The sequence below is a fragment of the Arachis ipaensis genome, chromosome B1, assembly GCF_059453495.1.
Source record: "Arachis ipaensis isolate K30076 ecotype BB chromosome B1, ASM5945349v1, whole genome shotgun sequence".
Lineage (NCBI taxonomy): Eukaryota > Viridiplantae > Streptophyta > Magnoliopsida > Fabales > Fabaceae > Arachis > Arachis ipaensis.
Window position 1 is genome coordinate 12,257,171 of NC_142436.1, and position 19,693 is coordinate 12,276,863.

A 19,693-nucleotide genomic window follows, 5' to 3' on the forward strand; every position below is an offset into this window, starting at 1 on the left:
AATGGGAAGGAGCTAGAAAATGTGGTAACTTGTGGATGAAGTAAGGGGAGAATTAATGATGAATGATGATCAAAGATAATTGTATGAGATACAGAGGATGATGGTGGAAGTGTTTTATATGCCATGAGCCGAAGGGCTATAATTGTTAATAAATTGGCTGGTTATGGGTTGTATTATGAGCCGAATGGCTGAGTTATTACCGAATTATGGTTGAGCTATTATTGAATTATGGCTGAGTATGATTGCATATATGCTTATTGAATGAAATGTGAATGTTGCACTTCAACTATCTGAGATACGAATTTTCCTGGGTGAAAGCAGTGGCTAGCCACCACGTGTTCCAGGTGGAGACTCGATACTCTGCTGACCCTATGTCGTAAGTGTGGCCGAACACTGTGAAAGTTCCGGATGAGCTCGCCCCCATGGATAAACACCATTGTGGGTGTTATGAATATGTATTGATGATTATGATTGAGTATAACTCGAGTTGGGGATGCACAACAGAGGGACAGTCCAATGGTTAGCTACTAGGACTTGTCGGGTTGGCTTTATAACTAACTCATCAGCCAATAGGATAGGCATACATCATATGCATTATATGTGAATTATTTGGAATGCCTAATTGACTGCATAATACTCGCTAATTGTGTAATTGTCGTATATGCTTCCTATTTGTGCATTAAGGGGGAGGTTTTGTCTGAGTTCTTGTAAAAAATAAACGAAAAAGTGGTTTTGGTTAGTGTTATATGTAAAAAGAACATGGTCGGAGGGTTTTGTAAAGTTTGAATGAACGTGTGAATTTTCCTTTGGTTTGAATAGCAAAAGATTTGAAAGAGAGCTTAATTTTATTGAAATAGGAAGTGGCTTAGCTTCAAAGGAAACAATTTGATTATTGAAATTTTATTTGATATTTGGAACAGTGTGATTATTGAAAATGATTTGTTACTTGAAAATGGTTGGAAAGGGTTTGAGAAATGATTTGGTTGGAACCCTTGAAGGGTGGCAAATCCAGAATTTTAGAAAAAATACTGCAGAAATTTTTATAAAACTCTGAGACTTTGTTTAAAACATTATTTAAAAGAAAAATTTGATTTTAGAATCATATTATTTGATTTCGATTTATTAAGAAAAGTATTATGTTTTAAGTTTAATTTATTGAGAAAAGATTTTGTTTTAAGTTATTATTTGAATTTGGTTTATTAAGAAAATGAATTTTTATTCTTAACTAAACGTTTTTGAGGTTGCGATTAATGAATGACTGAAAGTGTATCTTTTGGGTGATGCAGAGGTGTGAATAATAATATGGTGATGCGAAGGTGTGAATGATTATTTGGTGATGCGGAGGTGTGATTGATTATTTGGTGATGCGGATGTATGACAAAAAAAAAAAGAAAAGAAATAAGAAACGATGAATGAAATTGATTATTGAGAATTGTTTGTTTGATTGGGATTTTGTGCCAAACCGCTAATGTGAAAGTGCCCGCCTGACTGATAGCCTAAGTTTACTAATGCAGGAATGTCCACCTAACTGATAGCATGTTTCTTACTGTGATGCACATAGAAATGCTAGCGACATTATTGTGATTTGGCCTAATTGACACGGATAACCCGTGATGCTAAGGTATCTTGACTGACATGGGTTCATCCATGATGATACTTATGTGCCTAACTAACACAGTAGAGAAAACATATTCGAGGTTTGCTCCAAGTAACGTCGGGTTACGGGTAGACAACCGACGCATGATCTCATAGCCTACTTAGGACAGACATGCATCATATTGTTTGCGCATTTGCATTTGGTTGTGTTTACTTATTTTATTTCTTAGTAATTATGCTGTTTGTCTTATTATGCCTTATTTGTGTGTTCAATTGGGTTTCTTGTAATATTAGTTTGTATATTGAGGTGATTAAGACTAATGTTGTGATTGAGAATTGGTTAAGTTCAGAAATTTAAAGAAAGTAATTAATTATTTAAAGTAGAATAAAATATATTTTCAAAGATTTTGATATAAATAGTCTTACTAAGTAAGGTTAATTATTTGCATTTTATTCATTACTTTTACGGCATTCCCTTTCCCCATTGAGAACCTGCGAGGACGATGTTCTCACCCCCTACAGATTTTCTTTACAACGACAGATTCAGAATTCCTTGGCACGGAGCCGGGACTGAAGTACAGAATTTTATTTACATATGTATTCGTATTTTCTGTATTTTGTTTAGTCTTAGATTTTAATTTCCCCTCATCGTTTATTGTTTTAGTTTTTAGAGAGGTAGGACTTGTATTTGAGATTATTTGAATAAGTCTATGTATATAATCCTATGTAAATATATACCTTTGTGATTAAATGGTTTAAGGTACAGACTCTTCGTTTTCTTAATTAAAATTTCGGTACATATTTGCAAAAGCTCGATATTAAATAAATATAGTATGAAATTAAAGGAGTAGAGGTAGGTAACGCCCAGACTTTTAGTGCGATCATGAGGTACTAAAAGTTAGGGTGTTGAACATTTCCTTTTAGCTGCCTCTACTTTATCAAAATATTTTTTATCAACCTCGAAATTTGCACCCAACCCTACATATGTTGGGTTTGCCTTATCCATGAAAGCAGCCCTATTTTTTGTTGTATCAATGTTTCCTGTTCCAATGCAAACAGATAATATGTTGATGGAAGACATATGAAGAAGTGTTTATGACTTTGATATAGTTAGTTATGAATGTCTAAATTGCTATAAGTGTAAATAAGTATTTACATGTCTCTGATAGAATCATTGTTGGCTTTTTTCTCTAGCTGCTCTGCTAGCCATGCAGATATCCATGGCTCTGGTTCCTCATACTGTTCTAGCAGGCCACTCTTTAGTCGTTGAAAGTATAATATCTAATTGGTATAAGTACAAACAACAATGGAATCAAATTCAAAGTTGCAAAAATGTCATCTCAAGTTCTTTAAAATAACCATGAATATAACCAACAAGGTGAACATGCAGCCTTCACAGGTCTTGTTGTGTTTAAGCTGGTATCTACTGATTGTCTTCTTCAGCCAATTGAAGATTTTCATTGGCCAGTTGAATCGACTAGGATCTTAAACATCCAAAATGGGGGAATATGCCAAGGTGACAAGACTTGCTGCATTGTTGGGCAGAGAAACATCTTCATCACAACCAGTATAAAGTGTTTGTGAAATTTCATCATGTCAGCTTCACTATCCATGAAGCAGTAGTCACGAAGTGTAGTTGTTGTTAGACGTGCGCCGGATTCTTCTTGTCAAATTTTGGAAAGTCATCGTCTGCCATATTCAATATTTTGAGAAGTCAAATGCGCAAATATTGTTATAGTTACACAGTCTAACTTTACAGAATAATAGAAGCAAAAGAATACTTACCAATAGATGAAAGGACGAAGACATGCCTAATTAAAGCAGCATTAACTTTGATGGTGTCAACATCCAATACCATTTTATTTGAGTCTAAATCATACGATTTTGCCAATGCTACCATGATATTTTTCTTAAACGCCAACCGAGAGATAAATTGTAAGAATTCGAATCTAATGACATCTGTTTCCAAAAGCTTTGCCTCTGCATTGGACTTTGTAAGGTGTTTAAAGATGCCAGCTATGTAACTTGAGTGCACCTTGTCTCCAACAATTTCTAATAATGTATATATTTTTTAACGTAAAACCACAACATTGATGTTAAAATGATGGTAGATAGAAACGTTAAGCATAATACCTTTTTTTAGGTCCACATTCCTTTTTACAGCGACTCATTGTCGATTGTTAAAACCTCAAAAGATAAACGTATGTTACGAAAAACATACAAAACATGTGTCAGGTGGATCATTCAACTAATGAATAGAAAACATATGATACAATGTCCTTGTAAATTAAAAAAAAAAACTGTTAAAAAATGCATCTATACAACACACAAAAAAACATCCATTTAACATAAAAGAAGCGTCCAAATAACAAAAAAGAAACATCCTGAATAATAAACCATAAATCTTAAACCCTAAATTCTAACTCCAAAACCCTAGATCATAAAACCTAAATACTAACTCAAACAAGCCACTACAATGCAACGTTCCATACCACCAAATTTCAAAATCCCTACCGCATCACTTCAAGGAGTCGTTGGAATCGTAATCCTCTTTTGTGTTCCAATCTACGACCGAGTTTTCGTCCCCATTGCTAGAAAATTCATCGGCCAACGTTCTGGCATAACGTTTTGTCAAAGAATCGAAGCCGGCCTTGTTCTGTCCGTACCAAACATGGTCGTCTCGAATTTTGTAGAGACCAAAAAAATTGGAGTCTGTATTCAACATAATCTTATAGAGAATCCGAAGCCGACGTGCCAATAAGTATATGGTGGCTTCTGCCACAATATATTATTAATGGCACGTCGGATGCGTTAATAGTGATAGGATTTCAAGAATTGTACTACAATCAGATGCCGGAGGGAATGAGAAGTTTGGGAGCGGCGGCACTCTCCGTTATTTTTGGACTCAGAAGTTTTGTTAACAATGGGATTGTAGTTGTTGTGGTTGCAATCATCTCAAGATTTGGGGATAAATGGTTGCAAAACAATCTGAATAAGGCTCATCTTCATCATTTTTACTGGGTTCTTGCTTGGTTAAGTGCTAGCAACCTATGTGTTTATGTGTGCATTAAACACATAAACACATAGGTTGATAACACTTAACCTAGCAAGAACTGGTAAAAGTGATGAAGATGAACCTTATTCAGATTGTTTTGCAACCATTTATCTCCAAATCTTGAGCTGATTGCAACCACAACAACTATAATCCCATTGTTAACAAAACTTCCGAGTCCAAAAACAACGGAGAGTGCGCCGCTCCTAAACTTCTCATTCCCTCCGGCATCTAATTGTAGTACAATTCTTGAAATCCTATGTTAACGCATCCGACGTGCCATTAATAACATATTGTGGCAGAAGCCACCATATATTTATTGGCACGTCGGCTTCGGGATTCTCCATAAGATTATGTTGAATACAGACTCTAATTCTTTTGGTTTCTACAAAATGCGAGACAACCATGTTTGGTACAAATAGAACAAGGCCGGTTCCAATTCTTTGACAAAACGTTATGCCGGAACGTTGGCCGGTGAATTTTCTAGCAATGGGACGAAAATTCAGTCGTAGATTGGAACACAAAAGAGGATTACGATTCCAACGACTCCTTGAAATGATGCGGCAGGGATTTTGAAATTTGGTGGTATGGAACGTTGCATTGTGGTGGCTTGTTTGATGAAGAATGTGGAGAGTTGGCGTTGAACAACGACAAACATCACACGAGATAGTGAAATAGGGATGAGGTCAAAGAGAATCTTTACTTCTTCTACTTGATTCATTGTCCATAGCCTCCATGGATCTTTCACGTTGCTTGAAGCTTCATCTTCATCCATCATCATTGCCTTGTCCAGAAATCTATCATAATGATTTCAAATATTACGACGAAATGATGGTGAAAACTTAGGTGCAGTAGTGAAATTAATAGTTAAGAGTCGTTAAATAATTTGATTGAACGGTTCTCAACTATTAATTTTACCTAGTAAATTAAACTTAGGTGCAATAGTAAAATTAAAGTTGATAGTTGATAATCGTTAAATGATAATTTAATTAAATTTATCAAATTATCTAACAATTTTTTACTATAAACTTTTAAATGAAAATGTATTACTCACATGAAAAAAATTTTATACAAAAATATCATTAAAAATTAGATATATGAATTAATATATTTGGCTAAAAATAATTAAATTAAATATATAAATTATTTAACGATTATTGATTATCATCTTTATATTCGAGTCACTCTGACTTAAATTATTTAATATAATACTTATACGCTTCTTTCCTAATATTTTTATATAAAAGCATTTCATAGTATAAGTTATGAAATGAAAGAAGATTAATACTATTGGTAACTACTTGTAACTTTTTTTTCTGAAAAAAGTGACATATTATTTTTTTTTGTGACTGAAATAAATTAAACAAAGAAAAACAAAACAAACAAAACAAGGAACTGCCTAAATAGAGGGACAGTCCCGTTTAAGACTATTCTTAAACTCCTCCCAAGGTGAAAGAAGCTCCACATGCGAAAGTTGTAACTTCATCGCCATCTTTGCCATAGTATCTGCCACCATGTTTGCATCTCTCATAATCAAACGAAAGTCAACCCGCCAATTCCAATGCATGATATCTCTTATTTTGAGCACCAGTGGATCAATAAACCCAAAACCATCTTGAGTAACAAGATTAAATACTTCCACACAATCCGTCTCACAAATAACATCTCGTTGACCCACATCCCAAGCTAAGAGATATCCTCTCCAAATAGCAAACAATTCTCCTTGAAGAATACTATTACTCTCAATTATTCCCAAACACCCCCTTTGCCAGCTCCCATTACAATCTCTAATAACACAAGCAAAACTAACACTATCACCCGAACCAAAATAACTAGCATCACAATTAATCTTAAAAGTACCAATGGATGGGGGATTCCAAAAACCATTTAGAGTAGAGGGAAGGGACATACGTTGTAATTCAAAGATATTCCTAAGCTCCTTTTCTGAAGTTAATGCCAGACAAATCACTTTTTCCGGAGGCCAAGTTTCATCGGGATTAAAGATGTCATTATTCCTTGCTCGCCATATCCACCAAAGTCCCGAAAAAAACTTGAACGGATGCTCTCTGCTATGATACAAGAACCAGTTCTTCAAATCCAAAGGATGACAAGAAATATCCAACCTATGCCAGACAAGCTGAGCTTTGGGACAATCCCAGATACAATGTAAAACCGATTCCTGGCTAGAAAGACATCTTGGACACTTATCCGATGACGACATCCCTCTTCTAAAGCGAAAACTTGCAGTAGGAAGAGCCTCCTTAAGACACAACCAAGCCAAAAATTTATGCTTTTCCGGAACAAGCTGGCGCCAAAGCCAAAGTCAATTCTCCCGCTCCTCCCAACCAAACAGTTGCTTACACAACCACAAGTAACCATTGCGAGAGTTATAGACTTTGGCAGCAGACCCACTCCAATACCAACCCACTTCCGGACCTGCTTGTTCATCTGGATTGTAAGAAAGAATATTATCTTTCAGATTTTGAGATAAAGGAGAATAAAGAGTATCCAAATGCCACCTACCAACCGACCAAATATCCTGTATCCGGAGATTCGAATCAGAAATGTGAACATAATCGATCTCATTAGATAACCGTCCTTCTTTCCTCCAGTTAGAAAACCAAAAATTCTGGTTCAAATCTCCAATACACCAAGCAAACCCATCCTTCAACACTTCCCAACCCTTGCAAAGACACCTCCAAATAGGAGAGTCCTTGTTCTTAGGATAACTAAAACAGTCATATAGAGATGATCGGTATTTGGCATCCAACAATTGGACCCATAGCTTGTTTGGCTGCTGGAAGAAAGTCCAAACTAGCTTCCCAAGAAGAGCAATATTTACACAATAAGGATCTCTAATCCCTAAACCTCCATATTTTTTTGGAGTAACCAGTACCTTCCAACTAACAAGATTCAATCCTCTTCCATCAACTTGTCCTTTCTAAAGAAAATTCCTCATCATAGACTCCAATTTACTAATGATTCCTTTGGGAAAAATAGAGACCTGCATCTGGTACGTGGGAATAGCAGCGACAACAGAATTAACCAAGCAAAGTCTACCAGCCCGATTGAGTAAACTTCCTTTCCAGCTTGCTAGCCTACTCCGAATCTTATCCAGGACACCATTGAAAGCTGAACGAGTCACCCTAGAATGGCTAAGGGTAACTCCAAGATACTTGCCCAAGTCCTGGACAAATCTGATAGAGGATACCCCAGTGAAAACCTCTTTCCTTGTTGCAGAGACATTCTTGGAGCAAAGCGCTTTAGACTTCTCCACATTAATCTTCATCCCAGATGCTTTGCAAAAAGTCTCTAAAACCAACATCACATTTTGCACTTGTCTCTTTATAGCTTTACAGAATAGAAGCAAGTCATCCGCAAACATTAAGTGGGATATTCTTGGTCCTCCTCTAGAAATAGCAACTGGTTCCCACAATCCCAAATCAACCTGATGACTAATAAAACATGCCAATCGCTCCATACACAACACAAAAAGATAGGGTGACATAGGGTCTCCTTGTCTAAGACCTCGGCTAGGAGTAAAGCCATTCAGATGACTCCCATTCCAAAGAATAGATAAGGAAGAAGCAGTGACACAATTCATAATCAAATTAAGTGTAGGAATAGGAAAACCAAAGCTTTTAAGGGTATGAGCTAAAAACCTCCAGTCAACTCTGTCATAAGCTTTCTCCAGATCAATCTTAAATGCCAGTGTGCCTTTCTTTGATTTAGTCTTCTTCATAAAGTGGAGGACTTCTTGGGCAATAATGATGTTGTCAGGAGTTCCTCGTCCCGGAATAAATCCTCCTTGAAGCGGGCCAACAATCTCTGCAAGATGAGGACGAAGCCTATTAACAAGGACCTTCATGATGATCTTGTAAACTACATTGCAGAGACTAATCGGCCTGAAATCTTTCATAGATACCGGTGATTCAACCTTTGGAATGAGAACTAGTAAAGTCTCCAACATTCTTGGATCAAGAGGAACACCGGAGAATGCCTGCTTAACCATCTTCCAAACATCAAGACCAATGATCTCCCAATATTCTTTGAAGAAGAAAGCTTGAAACCCATCAGGACCCGGAGCTTTAAAAGAGTTCATGTGAAAAACCGCTGCTTTGACTTCCTCCATAGTAACTGGTGCCGTAAGGTTATTGCAAGCTTCCTCATTTAGAGAAGGAAGAGGCACATCACCAAGGCAACCCAAATCAATATCATCCAAATGACAGAATAAGCTTTTAAAGAAAGACTCTGCTTCTTGACTCAGAACCTCTGGATCAGTTTCCCACACTCCATCCTTGAGAAAAAGGCCATGAATCTTATTATGCTTCCTTCGCGCAAGAGTTTGAATATGAAAGAATCTTGTATTCCTATCCCCGAACCTTACCCACTGCTCTCTGGACTTTTGGAACCATAGGAGCTCTTCTTGCACTAGAGTATTATTATAATCATCAAGCAACTGTTGCTCTTTCTGACGCAAATAAATACTATCCACCACTTCCAAACGCTTTTGTAAATAATTAATCTGCTGCTCTAATTCACATTTCTTAACAAAAATGTTACCAAATACCTTCGAGTTAAACTCTAGTGAATTCTTCTGTACTTCCGAAAGCTTGCCATGAATTCCTCTATTACCAGACCACCATGACTGGTTCACAATATCCCTATACCCAGGATGAGTAGCCCAAGCAGCAACAAATCGGAAAGGTCGATTCCCTTTAGGCTGAGGACGACCTTTACAACGCACCAGAATAGGGCAATGATCAGACTGAAACGTATTTAAAACTTCTGCATAAGCCTCTGGAAAGATAGATAACCAACTATTATTTATACAGACTCGATCAAGCTTTTTTGCCACGTCAACATAATTTTTCACCCTTCTGTACCAAGAAAACTGCCTCCCAATAGTCTTCAGATCAAACAAACCACTATCCCCTAATGAAGTAGCAAACATGTCTGCTCTTTGATGAGAAAACTGACAGCCCTTAGATTCATGAGAAAATTTGACTTCATTAAAATCACCAAGAACAATCCAAGGTCCTTGAAAAACCATGGATTGTGTAACAAGATAATCCCAAAGGAGAACCCTTTTATTAAATTGAGGACTGCCATAAATACCACTACACCTCCAAATTAAATTATCAAAGTGAACCTCAACAGTAACACCCTGATCAAAAGCATCAATGAACTTACAACAAACACCCTTCATAGAGGATAGAAACCAAATACCTCCCTTATGCCCCTCTGCTTCTACTATACCAACAGAGTGATACCCCAATCTTTCCCAGAATAATTTTAAATGCTGAAAAGGGGAGTGAGTTTCAACCACAATAAAGAAAACAGGTCTAAATTTCCTAACAAGTTCCTTGCAATGCACACGAGCTAACTTATTAGAAGCACCCCTAATATTCCAAACAATCATATTTAAACTATCCATAAATAATAGGGACAGAATAAATAAGAACATAAAACTCTAAACAGAATCACCAACCTCAATAGGTGGTTTGTCCTGCGGTACTGGCACACTCTGATCCTCAATAATTGCCACCTTCGGACCTCCTGACACTGCACCTGCCATGCTTCCATCTACTAAGGTTTCCTCCATTGTGCCATCATTTTTATCAACTGGCGAGTTCTGCAAGGAGGAAGGCCGAGGACGCTTCCGTAGAGAAATTCCACGACGTGCAGGAGTTCTACGTGATGGAGATGGCGCAATTTCATGTTTTTCTCGCTTCCCCATCCTAATGCCAATTGATTTACCTCCATCACCATGCAAATTGGGTCTTGGAACCCTTCTCGAACCAAACTTGTGCTGCTTTCCATCTTGGTCCTTCAAACATGATGACTGGCCCATTGTGAATTTTCCCTTACGGAGCACTTGTTGCCAGCCCTCTCCATCATCCATGCATGCCTCATTAACATGACCATCAGGCACGTGAGGAGCCAATGATTTCGTAACCACATCCTTCCCTTTAACAACTCCTAATTTCTCACCTAAATTATGAGGATTCTCACCCAAAACACGAGCTTCTGATTCAGCCTCTTGTTGAATCTCATGATTGTTGTGTGGCACTAGTGTCGGGGCTTCATTATTTTTTTCATCACCAAAGGAATTCCCATTTCCTTCCAAGGACTTCTTATCCATGCACAACGATTTATCATGCCCATATCGTGCACAAGTAGCACAAATCAACGGTAAACTCTCGTACTCCACTTCATAAGTCACACCCTCCACTATAATATGTTTGATTACAGGCAACTCAAGATTAATTTGAACACAAGCTCGAGCATATTTTCCTCTTTCTGCAAGCTTAGTAGCCAAATCTACTTTCACCGGAATCCCTATTGCAGAAGCAATTCGCAGCATTGCTTGTTCCTGGTAGCACCAAATTGGAAGTCCCAAGACTCGAATCCATACCAGCGTTGATCCAAAGAATTTTTCGCATGGCCTAAAATCCACATCCCATGGCTTTACTGCAACATAGTGACCGTCTATCAACCACGGGCCACCAAGAATGACTTTCTCACGATCCGCAGCAATATCAAATTTAACCAAAAAATACCCAAACCCCACATCCAACAAATCAAACCCTCCTTTGATGCGCCATACTATCCAAAGCTTATGCATGAGAGCAGTGTAGCCATAATGCTTATCCAGCACCTTGATCACGATGGCTTCCTTATAAGGTTCAGCTAGACAACTCTTTGCCTCCTTGGTAAAATTGACACTTGGTGGACGAGAATCACCCTACTTACCTGTCACCGTCGCGATACCATCCCCAGATAAAGACCCTACTAATGCAAAGGCCTTAGACTTTTCTGCACCAATGACTTTATCTCTAAAAGAGACCTTGGATGGCTTTTCTAACCCCTCTCAAGAAGAACCCTCCTTAACACCGGATACACACCCACCCACGCTCTCCCCCTTATCTCTTCCGATGGCATGGCCATCTTCCTCACTGTGTTTCACCCTCAACCGTTCGCCCCCGCTCTCTCCTTCTCTCATTCTCCTTGAGTACGGAGTACGTACTCTTTCTCTGCTAGGGTTTTTTTTTTATAAATCAGGTTGGTTTCACTTAAGTAAAGTGACATATTATTTATTATTTGATATATTTTTCCGGTAAAAATGACATGTTATTATTTATTATTTGATATTTTTTAATATTTCTGTATGTCAACTTTAGGAATTAGTATCTTTAGAAAAATATATTATTTCATTAATATAGGAATTAGTTAAGATATAATCTGGTAATTTTGTGTTAATATATGTTCTTCATGGTGAACAATATTTAAAATATTTTTTTTATATACTAATATTCAATCAAAGAGATAATCATTATTTTTATTTTCAAAAAAGAAAAGGTTAAATTAAAATGTGAAATAATATAGTATGAAACTAATTAAAATGCATTCAACCTGTATTGATCAGTGTGCATGGTGGAGCGTGGCTTTCACGCGCCGCTTGCGAGATGCGGCAACAAAAACTTGTCCAATAGTAGTAAGTGGGCTTCCTGTTGGACTTTGTTTTTTGTACCTTTTGATTCCAACTAAGAATATTGATAATGAAATTATCCACAATAGTTTGCAATGCCATTGCCTTATTCCACCCAACATTCTCCTGTGATTTTATTCATTTCAAATAATAAAATAATTTTCTTAAAAATGAGATTATAGCTGTTTTGTTCAGATACAGATTTAGAATAAAAATTTTAGAAAATGTATAGATACATTAGCTAATTTTCTTTTTTATTTTTTTGCAAAATTATGTTTTTTAATATTTATTTTTAGACAATTTAAAGTTTAAGATTGGAACTCTGGATATAAAATTTAATATTTAAAATTAAAAAAAATATATGATATTAAATGAAAAAAAAAAGTTAATTTCCTAGTTAAAATCAAAATTTTATAAAAGTGGCTAAATGGAAAATTTTTATTAATTATTTTTAGAGACTAATTTTTTAGCTAAAGAAATTTTTGGAAACTAATTTGTATGTATATAATAATAAATATATTTATATGTAATTTTTTCTTAAAAAATTGTGCACAAAATATCTTGATGTGCGTTATATATAGAGTAAATTATTATAATAATATTTAAAAAAAATCAGTATAGACCGTCTAAACTTATTTTATTTAATATTTATTAATTATCTTCCTAACATTAATGTATTATTACCTGTAAATATCCTAGAAAAAACACAGCAGAAATTGCGACAAGAACTTGTATCAAGAACCACCAATTAAAGAATGAGCTCTTAGCATCCGTCTCCTCCGCTGCCGTCATCGAACTGATTGGCCGCGAAAGTTTGGATACGCAGATGGCCGCCGTCGCCGATGAATGTTATGTAAAGAGCTATAAAGAATAACTTCTCATGATGGTTCTCTAAAGAGACTGATATTGTCAACAAAACCATTCCATGCATGCATGCAATTCAAGAATAATAAGAATTAAATTAATAATTATAAGAAGATAATAATTCAAAATTATTCTTTTTAATTTAATATCTATAATTTTATACATGTAAAATGTATAACTATATATTTATTATTTCTAAAAGAGTAAAAATTGAGAGATTATCATTTATTTATGCAAATTTACCGATCGAGCTTACCACTAGAATTTACTTAAAAATTTATTTATATCATAGTTAATAAACGAATTTAATCTCCTTTAGACAATGAATGTGCTTTCAGTCGAAAAAAAATAGAGAGCAACGCTCCTTAAAAATTAATTTGCTATTAAAAATAAAAATAAAATATAAAATAAAATATCCTAAACTCTATATTCTAACCATAAATCCTCAATTTAAACCATTAATATAAAATATAATAAATAAAAAAATAAATATTATCACTCCTTTTTCGATAATGCCACTCTCTTTTTCTAGAAAATATATAATATAAAAAATCATATTTGGAGTTTTGGACTGACATTAAAAAAGAGAATAGAATTATCATTTTTTAAATAAAGAGTTAAAATTTATTTAATAAACAAATAGTAAAATACTCCTTTTATTCAATAAAAAACATTTTAAGATAAACAGTATGAATAATTTAAACTTAAAAATATGTGCATAATAAATTTGAGAAAAAGTAGTTACATGACATCCACACTAATAATCAACTTAAAAGTGATGGGAACAAATATAATTTGTATATATATAATATAAAAATTGAATTATCAAAAGATAAATGAGAGAAGAGAGGATGATAGTGGTAAAGCGACCAAGATATGAATCAACAATGACGCCACCCAACAAAGAGAAGAGTAACAAAACACCATTTCAAGTGTTTATATTCTTTGTAGCTTCACTTAGATACTTATCAAGCTCATTTGTTAAGTATGTTATCAAATTCGCACGTAATTCTGTTATAACAAATGACTCTGCAAATTCCACAAATGTTGTAATATATATTCCACACACAAATTATTTCTTATTGCATTGTAAATTAATAGTAACTATAAACTCTTATTATTTTATAATAACTATTTCAAGAAAAATATATATTTTTGAGACTAGTAGAAGTTTATTATGTAATTAAAAAATTATCCTAAATTTTTTTTATAATTAGAATTAATATTAGATTTTTTTTTCAAAAGATTTACAAAGTCTCATCATAATATATGATTAAATTAAGGGTATAAAAATGGAAAAAATATTTTGAAATTTGAAAAAAAAAAAGATCAAACAGAAAGAGACAGAAAGAGTGTCTCTTATCTTCAAACTCATGAAACGAAATGAAAGAAAAAACAAAATATAGTGAAACAAGAAAATGAGGTTTATTAAATTTAAGTGTATAATAATAAACTTACAAGTGATGAAGATGGCAGCAGCCAGCAGGCCTTCCACCCTTTTTTGTGGTTTTGGTATTCTTACTATCATCCATAGATTTATGCAACTAATGAGCATTGGATGGTGTTAATATATATATATATATATATATATAAATAAGTGGGTGGTGAAAATTCACGTAATATATAAAATTTGGTGAAACATGAAAGTGAATAATAATAGAAAACCTACCTAATTATGCAATAAGAACCAAATAGATGCCTTGAAAAAGCATTTTCTATATAAGAATTTTCTTCTTCTTTTAGATATGAATAATAAGTGTACGTATTTGGAATTCACTATCATAATAATGCTCCGATCGAATATGCTTTTTATTTATTTAATTTCGATAGTTTATATCTCACATTTTATTATGGTATGTATTATATGTATGTGTTGATTACATCTTTTTTTATGTCAGGCGGTGCACGAAATTGACCAAAAATAGGACTTGGATAACAATGTCACAAAAGAGTGAAGACATCATTGTCTCCAATATCAAAAGAACCCTTGCCAACACTTTATACTATACACTTTAATTTGTTTAAAAGGATGAAAAATTAAACAACACTTAAAAGACATTTAATTAATAACAAGTTAATGTGAATTTTAAATGTGTAAATTTAAATTTTTTTAATAATAACAAGTTAATTATTGATGAATTTTTATTGTCAATTAGTCATTCCTCTTCAATTTATTATCTAATTTATTTTTAGAGTAATAAAATAAATGGTCATTGAGAAATTTTGCATAGTCCTTTAAAAAAAATAGTTGACCCATAAATTATTTAGAAATTTAATTTTTTTCTTTCAAAAACCTATCAGTTCATTGAAAAAAAATTAAACATTTTTCCTGTACCTAAAAGTTTGAGTGCGAAATTTCTCAAGACCGACTTATTTTATAGGTATACAACTCAAATTTCTCATAAAACCGTAAATCTTAAATCTAAAATCCAAAACCTAGATCCTAAGCTGTACACCATAAGACCATAAAGCACTAAACCCTAAACATAAAACTCAAACCTTAAATCCTGAATCATAAGCCATAATCCCTAAAACTCTAAAACACTAAACACTAAATCCTAAACCATAATTCCTACAACCCTAAAACACTAAACACTACTCTAAACCCCAAAACATATAATCCTAAGCCCTGAATACTAAAACATAAACCCTAACCCTAAAACCCTAAACCACAAATCCTAAAACATAAATAGTAACCCTAAGCTCTAAATTCTAAAACCCAAACCCTAATTCAGAAACCCTAAACCCTAAATACTTAGAACACTAACCCATAAACTATAAACCCTAAATTCTGAACCATAAATACTTAGAACACTAAAATACTAAACTATAAAACCCTAATATCGTAAAACTTAAAAACCTAAAACCCTAAAACCCAAAACTCTAAACCAAAAAATCCTAAACTCTAGATTGTAAACCCTAAACCCTACGTCTTACCATATGTATATTAATAAACATTATTAAACTCTTAATTAAACAAAAACATCCAATCTTACATGAGATGTAAATATTCACATTCAATTACATTACATAAAAACATTCAAAAAATTAATAAAAAGAATCCATAATACATAAAAAAGAATCTAAAACACTTTACAAAAAACCATTCACGTACATATTAAAAATCACATCCAAAATTCATTTAAAAGAATATCCAAAAACATGCAAAAAAACATCCGAAATATTATTAAAAGAATAACTAAATAAACATCTAAATAGCACAAAAAAACATCACTAAACCTTTGATAAGAACAACAATTCCATGATAATAAATAATTTAATCCCACATAAAATAATCATATATATTGTAAAATAAATAATCCAATTTCTGACAAAAGAACCATCCAAATAATCCAGTTGAATCGAACTATAAAGATTGACAAAATATGTCCAAATTAATTTGCAAAAAACATCCAAAATATTTTTTACGAAACATCCAAAATACATATAAAAAACTATCTAATATACAAGGGAAAAAAATACATTCAAAATATATTAAAAAATAACCAAATAAACATCTACATAGCACAAAAAGAAACATTCCTAAACTCTTGATATGAACACCAATTTTGCAATAATAAATTTCAAAATCCCATAAAAAAATTATGAAATAAAAAAATTATAAAATTAATAATCCAATTTATGTAAAAAAAACATCCAAACTAATATCCCAATTCATGTAAATAATATGGGATTAAAGCTTCTCACTATAAACAGGTGGGAATGTAGACGGAATGGTGAAATGCGTACGTGTGCTGCTGCAAAACGGTGGCTGCAGCGAGTGGACACCGGCGTGTGACTTGGGACGTACGTGGCTGCAGTAGCGAATGAAAATAGCAATCTTCACAGCTGGACGACGGCGGTGGCTTTGAACAGAGGAGGCTCCAGCAGCGATCGTAATCCATGATGTTCGCGATAGACGACGACTGCTGGCATGGAACGGATGATGCTTCGTGCTCTCAGTTGATGGTGACGGTTAGCTTGGTACAGACGAGACTTCATGCTACAGCTGCTTACATGTTTGGTGGTGGCGTCTGTGATGGCGCTTGACGCTTCCAGTGGTTGCCAGTAGGCGGTAGCTCTGCGCGAGCCCAGAGGTGGTCAACAGTAGTTCTTGAACGTAGCAATTGAGGCCGTCAGATGAAAGCAGCAACCACGTGCAAAATCACTAATCAATTAGGGTTTCTGCGGTTATTATTTGTATTGTGTACTGTAAATAGGATTAAAGTGAAATTAGGTTAATTTTAAAGATCTTTTTTTAATATTGGGTCGGGTTTGTACCTAGTTGGTTTTAGTTGGCCACACTTCGTTAATATTATTTTTACTATGTGCTGTAATTAGGATTAAAGTGAAATTAAGTTAATTTTTTAGGAATTTTTTTAAATATTGGGTCAGATTTGTACCTAGTTGGCCACAATTCTTTAAAATCTATTTACTCTAAATTTTGCTAGGTAACCAACAAGGGTTTAGCCAACAACAAGCTTTTTTTAACTGAATTCTATACTAATTAATTATCATTAATTAGTGATTTAAATTTTATTTTTAAAAGATACAAAATTAATGATTATTAATTACCACTTCTTACTCTAATTCACCTTTTACCATTTATTACACAAACCCTAATTCCTCTTTCAAAAAAAAAAAAACTTCGAAACTCCAAAAAAAATACCAAAACATAAGATAAAGAATCATCCAACTCCTAAAAAAACATACAAAACATAGGAAAAGAATAATCCAAAACTGATAAAAAAGAATCATCCAAATCCTAAGAAAAAAACATACAAACTATAGGAAAAAGAATCATCCAAAATTAATAAAAAGAATCATCCAAAATTTAGGAAAAAGAAATATAAAAAATTAGTTAAAAAGAATCATTCAAAACCAAATAGGAGGAGGAGAAAAAGAGTCGCAGGGTAGCTGGCGATGATGTATTGGACGGCGTTGCATGGACGGTGGGGGACTCATGGTGGCGCGTAGTAAGGAGGAAGCCACGGAGACCACGCATCGCGAGTGAAGGAGTCGCCATGGATCAGAGTAGTTGATCGCGTGTCGCGAATGGGGCCTGGCGGCGGCTGCGTCGCGACGGATGGAGAGCCGTGAGGTACAGATTTTTCACTATCGACGAATAGAGGCCGCGACGGATGGGACACTGGTTCTTGTGGCGGGTCAGCGGCGCGACTAGGCGGTGCACACACTACCAACCGCAACTGGGGAGACTTGGGGCGCACCAAGGAGGCAACGACGCTGTTGTTATGGAGGCGATACCTGCGGCGCACTGGAGCAGCAGCGATCGGGACTTTTGGGGAGAAAAATACCAACGTAATTATATTAAGAAAGTTGATCACAGTGATGAGGGGGTTTAATTGCACCAAACCCTATATTTTCAAATTATGTTATTAATGCGGCAAATTTTGATTTAATTAAATAAAAAATTAATTATTAAATAGAGTTATTTAAAATGTTGACTTGATTATGTTGCCTACTTATACTTTTTCTTACTCTAATTAACCATTAAAAATAAATAGAGAAAAGAACAAATATATCCTTAACCTTTTGATTCGCAAACATTTAAGTTCTCGAGAATTTGAAAATATTTAAGTTTTTAACCTTTTCAAAACCTAGACATGTTGATCCCTCATGTTCACTTGGGCTCCATTTGGTTTGTGTATGTACTAAGACATAGACATTAAGACATAGACACTTGAGACATAGACATAAAATATTTGTGTGTATGTATGATGTTTGGATATAATGAAGATGACATTAGTGTAGTGTCTAATGTTATGTTTGGTTAATAAAACACAAGAACACTACATAATTAAAATGACTATTTTACCCTCCTAATTTAAATTAAAAATTCAATAATTAAAAAAAAACAGAGAGGCAGAGCCCCAAATTGATTCCAGGGTTTCTACTTTCTCCCCCTAACCAGAAAGGCATGGCTCATCGATGGAAAGCCCGTGTGTTGAATTAGCGTCAAAGAAGAAGCCAATGCCAAGAAGCGTCTCCTCCGCGTTTGGCAGGTATCAACCATACCCATTCATAATATTTACAGCTTAAACTATATTTTTAAGAGTTAGGATTTTGCAATTTAGGGTTTGCTTTGCTTGTTGTATACTGTGTTCAAACAATTGATGGCTTCAACATCTGTCCACTTGTTTGTGTTGTTGTTTTTCTTATTTTCATATGGCGAAGAGCAATTAACTACATTTGTTGGCCTGATTTGCATCAATACTCAGTATTGCAATTCTTAATGTATTGCGCTTACAAATATCCATATTTTAATGTTGATCAAAATATATTTAAGTATTTAGCTTATAATGCTGAGTAAATTGAAGTGTGTAGGTGACACCTTCAAAGATGCATTATATATTGATATTAGGCTTGATATTGTTGATGCATTTTATTATTTATTATTGTTGGAAATGTTGATGAAATCCATATTTATAATCAATCCATTTACCAGTAAATTCATGCTAATACTTTGAGAATAGGTTTGGTGTTTGAGCTATATGCTTTTTCCTGGTAATGCATTTAGCTTAAGCTGTCTCTTATTTCAAATCTTAAATGTGTTTATTGCTCCAGATGTAACCAACTTATAGTCCTTCATATGTAAGTACGTTCTTAATTTATTGCTCATTGTACTTCGTCATCTTTAAATTTGTGTATGAGTTCTGCAGAAGTTATGT

General features: G+C 34.2%; 3 pseudogenes; all 3 read right to left on the bottom strand.

Annotated features, from left to right (window-relative positions):
- Nucleotides 1-4,644: 4,644 nt before the first annotated feature.
- LOC148575733 (protein NRT1/ PTR FAMILY 5.4 pseudogene) lies at nt 4,645-5,306 on the bottom strand (annotated as a pseudogene).
- Nucleotides 5,307-6,047: 741 nt separating this feature from the next.
- On the bottom strand, nt 6,048-11,654 carry LOC148575734 (uncharacterized; annotated as a pseudogene).
- A 405-nt stretch (nt 11,655-12,059) lies between these two features.
- Nucleotides 12,060-14,058, bottom strand: LOC107646334 (protein NRT1/ PTR FAMILY 5.4 pseudogene; annotated as a pseudogene).
- Between the last annotated feature and the right edge of the window lie 5,635 nt (nt 14,059-19,693).